This window comes from Gobio gobio (assembly GCF_949357685.1).
Source record: "Gobio gobio genome assembly, chromosome: 6".
NCBI lineage: Eukaryota > Metazoa > Chordata > Actinopteri > Cypriniformes > Gobionidae > Gobio > Gobio gobio.
In genome coordinates, this window is record NC_137102.1 from 2,846,312 (window position 1) to 2,854,477 (window position 8,166).

An 8,166-nucleotide genomic window follows, 5' to 3' on the forward strand; every position below is an offset into this window, starting at 1 on the left:
TGGTCAGTTGTGATTGGTCAGATGACCCAGTCAGTTGTGATTGGTCAGATGACCCAGTCAGTTGTGATTGGTCAGTTGTGATCGGTCAGATGACCCAGTCGGTTGTGATCGGTCAGATGACCCAGTCGGTTGTGATCGGTCAGATGACCCAGTCAGTTGCGATAGGTCAGATGACCCAGTCGGTTGTGATTGGTCAGATGACCCAGTCAGTTGTGATTGGTCAGATGACCCAGTCAGTTGTGATTGGTCAGATGACCCAGTCAGTTGTGATTGGTCAGATGACCCAGTCAGTTGTGATTGGTCAGTTGTGATCGGTCAGATGACCCAGTCGGTTGTGATCGGTCAGATAACCCAGTCGGTTGTGATCGGTCAGATGACCCAGTCACTTGCGATAGGTCAGATGACCCAGTCAGTTGTGATCGGTCAGATGACCCAGTCGGTTGTGATCGGTCAGATGACCCAGTCAGTTGCGATAGGTCAGATGACCCAGTCAGTTATGACTGGTCTGGTCAGATGACCCAGTCAGTTGTGATTGGTCAGTTGTGATTGGCCTGGTCAGATGACCCAGTCAGTTGTGATTGGTCAGTTGCGATTGGTCAGATGACCCAGTCGGTTGTGATCGGTCAGATGACCCAGTCAGTTGTGATTGGTCTGTTGTGATTGGCCTGGTCAGATGACCCAGTCAGTTGTGATTGGTCAGTTGCGATTGGTCAGATGACCCAGTAAGTTGTGATTGGTCAGTTGCGATTGGTCAGATGACCCAGTCAGTTGTGATTGGTCAGTTGCGATTGGTCAGATGACCCAGTAAGTTGTGATTGGTCAGTTGCGATTGGTCAGATGACCCAGTCAGTTGTGATTGGTCAGTTGCGATTGGTCAGATGACCCAGTAAGTTGTGATTGGTCAGTTGCGATTGGTCAGATGACCCAGTCAGTTGTGATTGGTCAGTTGTGATCGGTCAGATGACCCAGTCAGTTGTGATTGGTCAGTTGTGATCGGTCAGATGACCCAGTCAGTTGTGATTGGTCAGTTGTGATTGGTCAGTTGTGATCGGTCAGATGACCCAGTCAGTTGTGATTGGTCAATTGTGATTGGTCAGTTGTGATTGGTCAGTTGTGATTGGTCAGTTGTGATTGGTCAGTTGTGGTATTCGGCGTTGCGGTGAAGAACTCCCATCACCATTACTGGATTACGGCTTGTCAAGTGTCGGATAATAACTTTATATACGGTGCACTTTCAGATTTAAAACTTTGCAGGATGTTTTCATTCACTTGTGAGCTGTCACACACACTACATGAAAGGTAATGTTCAAAATCCAGAATAGGGGCACTATTGGATAGACAACAGCTCTGCAGACTAATAATGAGCACAGAAAGAAAGACATGATTTGTCATTAAATTCTTGTGTTACATCATCTTAAAGAGATAGTTCACTTAAAAATGAGAATTCTGTCCTCCTTTAACTCACCCTTTTTCTCTGGAACACAAAAGATGATATTCTGAAGAATATAATAAAACTGCTATTGCCTATATAACGAAAGTCAGTGTGATTGAAAACAGCATCGGACCACATTGACTTGCACTGTATGGAGAATTTTTCTAAATATCTTCCTTTGTGTGCAAGCGTCATTTTGCCATCATTTTTTCAAATAGAATTACGCCTGTCCATTTGAGTGCCATTCACTGTGTGCCATTTGCAAACATTTTAAAATGTAGTATTTGCTGGTCCACATTTTTGATTCACATTTCCATAAATGTGACTGTGGTTGAGGGAGCCTTCTGACGGCTGCATGTTTAATAGATAGGCCTGCGTGCTGGTGGGAGCCAGCGTGTTATCTGCATTCTCAGACTCCGGGAAAGCTTTGAAATCATGCCTAAGACTAATGAAAGAGGAGCAGGAGGAAGGAAGGAAGGAAGGAAGGAGCAGCGGAGAGGTGTGATCTACCTACGGAGAGATTACCATGTACCCCTGGGCTCTCATCTTACACTGTGTGCCGTATCGGTGAAGAAAAGGTCTCATCGCTTGAGGTGTTAAGATTTATTCTCCAGCTATAAATCTGCAGAGAATCCCCCACACCAGATTTTTAATATCATGCCGATACCACACTCTCTGCCCATGGACAATATGTTCAACTGACTTTGACAAATCAAACACTTAAGAAATATGACGATATCCCTCACAGTGCAGCTCTGCGGGGAGGAGGAATGGATGGATATTTCTGCTAAAGGGGGGGGGGCAAATAAACAGCCGGTTTATCCACAGGATGGATGTGACATCATTATCTGCCCATAACAGCATCCCCAACTATTTGGATGGAAAGTTTCCCCTCCGCACAGAATAATTGCTCACTCTGGGGTAAAGTAAGGCTGGCACTCAGGAGACATCAACGCAAGAAAAGCACAGAGCAATCAGATCTTACTTGTTTGATTCTCCGACAATGAAAATGACCGACAACGAATTTGATTATCGAGGAGCCACGGGAAACCATCAGCCAATCGCGTCGCTTACCCTTTTTATATGGACAAAATGCATGTGGAAAATGAAGCATGGAGTGAGCTTGTCTGAAACATGACAGTGCTTTATATTTATGAACGCTTTAAACTTAAGCATAAGAGTTTATCGGGTGTTGTTCTTTGGCAGATGTGTGTGCCGTTTAATGCATCTGACATGTTAACTTACATGTAATGGTTACATCCGTACCTGTAAATGCTTGAATGTCCAGAGTATTTCCATTTTGCATATTCTGACAAGCGTCTTGCTAAACTTCACTGGCATCATTGAACCGAACAGATGGAGCGGGTAATAGGGTTTTTCTTATAAATTAAGCATCATTTTCAAAATATACATGTAACACAAGTAATCATATTTATGAACGCAGTCACAGTAAAGGCACTGTTGGTGTGTAGCTCATTAATGCAATGCAATTACTGTTCAGTAAAGTTATTAATTTCTGCTATAAATAGACATGAATCAGTTGTTTTTGGGTAGAACGTAATGTTTATATTTGAACTCTATTTTGCTAATAATCTACACCAGCGATTGGGTTGTTTTAGACCAGTGATTGGGTTGTATTAGCCCAGCGGTTGGTTTGTTTTAGACCAGCAGTTGGGTTGTTTTAGCCCAGAGATTGGGTTGTTTTTAGCCCACCGTTTGGGTTGTGTTAGCTCAGAGATTGGTTTGTTTTTAGCCCACCGTTTGGGTTGTTTTAGACCAGCAGTTGGGTTGTTTTAGCCCAGAGATTGGGTTGTTTTTAGCCCACCGTTTGGGTTGTTTTAGCCCAGAGATTGGGTTGTTTTAGCCCAGCGGTTGGCTTGTTTTAGCCCAGTGATTGGGTTGTTTTAGCCCAGAGATTGGGTTGTTTTAGCCCAGTGATTGGGTTGTTTTAGCCAAGATATTGGGTTGTTTTAGCCCAGAGATTGGGTTGTTTTAGCCCAGTGATTGGGTTGTTTTTAGCCCACCGTTATGGTTGTTTTAGCCCAGAGATTGGCTTATTTTAGCCCAGCGATTGGGTTGTTTTAGCCCAGAGATTGGGTTGTTTTTAGCCTACCGTTTGGGTTATTTTAGCCCAGAGATTGGGTTGTTTTAGCCCAGCGGTTGAGTCAAATATTTGCCCAATGTGCTGGGCAGTTTTATTTAACACAACTATTGTTTAAAAATGACTATATGGCTTGCTTAAAATAAACCCAAAATAGGTTGGAAATTAAAAATCAGACATAATTATAGAGGCAACAATAATAATCAAAAGGTGAACATTTATTGATAAGCAATTTAATACATTTTATTGTTTAATTATTATTCATTAAACTCATTAATAATTTCTGCTATAAATAGTCAGGAATCAGATGTTTTTAGGTAGAACGTAATGTTTATATTTTAACTCCATTTTGCTAATAATCTACATCATAGATTGTTTACATAGGCGTTTGTATTACACATCGTTTGGAGGACAGGATGTGAAATAACATTGTTTAAAATAGTGGATTGAAATGAAATTATAATTTTTTTTAAGTATATTTTTTTCAGAATTTCATCAGAGTAATCGATTAATTGGAAAAAATAATCAACCGATTAATCGACTATATTTGAGGGAAAATGCTCCGATGTCAAACTTTGGAATAATTGAGCCGACCCCAAAATCTTGCTCTTCATCTACAGTTTTGCATTAGTATTTCTAAATGTCACAAATCTGAATATCAGATTATGCATATGTATAATTTTTGTTAGTTTTAGTTTTGCGTGCAACATTCTATTCCAACAATTCTTCATTACTTTACTACATTAATTGTCATCATCTAAGATATCACAGGAAGTTAAGCTCTCCAATCATCATCTGCATCATAAGAGCATAACTTCTTTAAAAACCAATGTTTTCTGTACTTGCACTTGTGAGTCATTCAAAACAACATAAATGCATGCTGATATACTCCTGAAGTACTCAATGCATGAGGGAAACAGAAGACGCCAGCAGCTGTGGTACATCTCATCCCTGACTTCATTAGCTGTGAAGCTCAGATTGATAATGTTTTGACTGATGCAGAAGACACAAACCACAGCGAGTCCTCTCAAGAACAGCACGGCCGCTGTGAGAAGAGAACACAAGCTGCTCAACTTACCTAGTTCTGGAGCCGGTGCTGTAATCGCCTGAGATCTTCAGCTCATCTGCTCCACCCTGGTCCTTGAGCAGCCTCCTCCCTCTCACGAGGTCTCGGGATCGGTGTGTTCTGTGGTCTGCGGTTCCCCGGGTAAAGGAGCTCCTCTCCGGCTGCAGTGAGGAGGCTGAGCCGCGTGTACACCTTGCTCTCGCTCCAACTCCTTCTCTCTGTCTATCCGTCTCTCGCACCCTCCTCTCTCTCGCTCTCTCTCTCTTTCGCACACACGAATGCACGCTATCTCTGCCTCCCTCGCTCACCCCCCGCTCTCGTTCTCTTTGCTTCTCCTATGCCTCTCTACCCCCTGTCTCTCTCTCTCTCTCTCTCTCTTCCCCATTGTATTGATCCGCCAGCGCTGGCTCTCCTCCTGCCGCCTCTAGAGGGGGTTCCGATAGCCGACAGTGGCCAGTCCAGAACTAATCCCACTGGCTTCAGCTCGGCTTCGCTCGGAAAGAGAAAGCTGTTGAGGAGAATGGAGAGAGAGACAAAAGGATGAGATGTGGATTCTCTCACACACACACACTATATAAAAAGCCTGTACAATTTACAGTAAAATCTGGCAGCTTTTGTTGGCACAAGTAAAAATACAGTGACAGTGTTTCAGGCATTACTGGAGGCATTATTCTGGTGCCTGTATGTTCATTACAAATACATAATGAGCACAAAAAAATATGTTATTTTTAAAAACCCTTCAAAATGATGTATGATTTATTTGAATCGGACAAAATAAAATGTCTGAACTACACCTGTTTTAAGTCGATACACACTCTAAATATGTTTGGGTTGGGTTGGGTTGAAATTGAAAAGCGATTGGGTTGTTTTAGCCCAGCGGTTGGGTAGTTTTAGCCCAGGGATTGGGTTGTTTTTGCCCAGCAGTTGGGTTGTTTTAGCAAAGCGGTTGGGTTGTTTTTGCCCAGCGATTGGGTTTTTTTGCCCAGCGATTGGGTTTTTTAGCCCAGCGATCGGTTTGTTTTAGCCCAGCGGTTGAGTTCTTTAGCCCAGCAGTTGGGTGGTTTTAGCCCAGCGATTGGGTTATTTTAGCCCAGCGGTTGGGTTGTTTTAGCCCAGCGGAGCGGTTGGATTTTTTAGCCCAGCGGTTGAGTTTTTTGGCCCAGCGGTTGGGTGGTTTTAGCCCAGCGATTGGGTTGTTTTAACCCAGCGATAGGGTTGTTTTAGTCCATTGATAGGGTTGTTTTAGCCCAGCGGTTGGGTTGTTTTAGCCCAGCGATTGGGTTGTTTTGACCCATCGATAGGGTTGTTTTAGCCCAGCGGTAGGGTTGTTTAGCCCAGAGATTGGGTTGTTTAGCCCAACGATTGGGTTATTTTGGCCCAGCGATTGGGTTGTTTTAGCCCAGCGTTTGGGTTGTTTTAGCCCAGCGGTTTGGTGGTTTTAGGCCAGCGATTGGGTTGTTTTAGCCCAGCGGTTGGGTGGTTTTAGCCCAGCGATTGGGTTGTTTTAACCCAGCGATAGGGTTGTTTTAGCCCATCGATAAGGTTGTTTTAGCCCAGCGATTGGGTTGTTTTGGCCCATCGATAGGGTTGTTTTAGCCCAGCGATTGGGTTGTTTTAACCCAGCGATAGGGTTGTTTTAGCCCATCGATAGGGTTGTTTTAGCCCAGCGATTGGGTTGTTTTGGCCCATCGATAGGGTTGTTTTAGCCCAGCGGTAGGGTTGTTTAGCCCAGAGATTTGGTTGTTTAGCCCAGCGATTGGGTTATTTTGGCCCCGCGATTGGGTTGTTTTAGCCCAGCGGTTGAGTTTTTTAGCCCAGCGGTTGGGTGGTTTTAGGCCAGCGATAGGGTTGTTTCAGCCAAGCGATTGAGTTTTTTAGCCCAGCGGTTTGGTGGTTTTAGGCCAGCAATTGGGTTGTTTTAGCCCAGCCGTTGAGTTTTTTAGCCCAGCGGTTGGGTGGTTTTAGTCCAGCGATTGGGTTGTTTTAACCCAGCGATAGGGTTGTTTTAGCCCATCGATAGGGTTGTTTTAGCCCAACGATTGGGTTGTTTTAGCCCAACGATTGGGTTATTTTGGCCCAGCGTTTGGGTTGTTTTAGCCCAGCGTTTGGGTTGTTTTAGCCCAGCGGTTTGGTGGTTTTAGGCCAGCGAATTGGTTGTTTTAGCCCAGCCGTTGAGTTTTTTAGCCCAGCGGTTGGGTGGTTTTAGCCCAGCGATTGGGTTGTTTTAACCCAGCGATAGGGTTGTTTTAGTCCATCGATAGGGTTGTTTTAGCCCAGCGGTTGGGTTGTTTTAGCCCAGCGATTGGGTTGTTTTGGCCCATCGATAGGATTGTTTTAGCCCAGCGGTAGGGTTGTTTAGCCCAGAGATTGGGTTGTTTAGCCCAACGATTGGGTTCTTTTGGCCCAGCGATTGGGTTGTTTTAGCCCAGCGTTTGGGTTGTTTTAGCCCAGCGTTTGGGTTGTTTTAGCCCAGCGGTTTGGTGGTTTTAGGCCAGCGATTGGGTTGTTTTAGCCCAGCCGTTGAGTTTTTTAGCCCAGCGGTTGGGTGGTTTTATCCCAGCGGTTGGGTGGTTTTAGCCCAGCGATTGGGTTGTTTTAACCCAGCGATAGGGTTGTTTTAGCCCATCGATAGGGTTGTTTTAGCCCAGCGATTGGGTTGTTTTGGCCCATCGATAGGGTTGTTTTAGCCCAGCGGTAGGGTTGTTTAGCCCAGAGATTTGGTTGTTTAGCCCAGCGATTGGGTTATTTTGGCCCAGCGATTGGGTTGTTTTAGCCCAGCGGTTGGGTTTTTTAGCCCAGCGGTTGAGTTTTTTAGCCCAGCGGTTGGGTGGTTTTAGGCCAGCGATAGGGTTGTTTCAGCCAAGCGATTGGGTTGTTTTAGCCCAGCGGTTGGGTTTTTTAGCCCAACGGTTGGGTTTTTTAGCCCAACGATTGGGTTGTTTTGGCCCAGCGATAGGGTAGTTTTAGCCCAGTGGTTGGGTTGTTTTAGCCCAGCGATAGGATTGTTTTAGCCCAGCGGTTGGGTTGTTTTATCCCAGCGATAGGGTTGTTTAGCCCAGAGATTGGGTTTTTAGCCCAGCGGTTGGGTTGTTTTAGCCCAGTGATTGGGTTGTTTTGGCCTAGCGATTGGGTTGTTTTAACCCAGCAGTTGGGTTTTTTGGCCCAGCGATAGGGTAGTTTTAGCCCAGTGGTTGGGTTGTTTTAGCCCAGCAATAGGATTGTTTTAGCCCAGCAGTTGGGTGGTTTTAGCCCAGCAAATGGGTTGTTTTAGCCCAGCGGTTGGGCCAGCGATTGGGTTATTTTGGCCCCGCGATTGGGTTGTTTTAGCTCAGCGGTTGGGTTTTTTACCCAGCGGTTGGGTTTTTTAGTCCAGCGGTTGGGTGGTTTTAGCCCAGCGATTGGGTTGTTTTAACCCAGCGATAGGGTTGTTTTAGCCCAGCGGTTGGGTTGTTTTAGCCCAGCGATTGGGTTGTTTTGGCCCAGCGGTTGAGTTTTTTAGCCCAGCGGTTTGATGGTTTTAGGCCAGCGATTGGGTTGTTTTAGCCCAGCCGTTGAGTTTTTTAGCCC

The 8,166-nt window shown here is 44.9% G+C and overlaps 1 protein-coding gene across 1 annotated transcript in view; it reads right to left on the minus strand.

The window, feature by feature from the left end:
- The window catches only part of tnr (tenascin R (restrictin, janusin)), a gene marked incomplete at its 5' end in the record, with an annotated part of 342,772 nt that extends 337,856 nt beyond the window's left edge, over positions 1 to 4,916 (minus strand). Inside the window, one exon of the mRNA XM_079818631.1 lies at positions 4,612 to 4,916. The remainder of the gene's footprint in view (positions 1 to 4,611) is intronic.
- Positions 4,917 to 8,166: the final 3,250 nt, after the last annotated feature.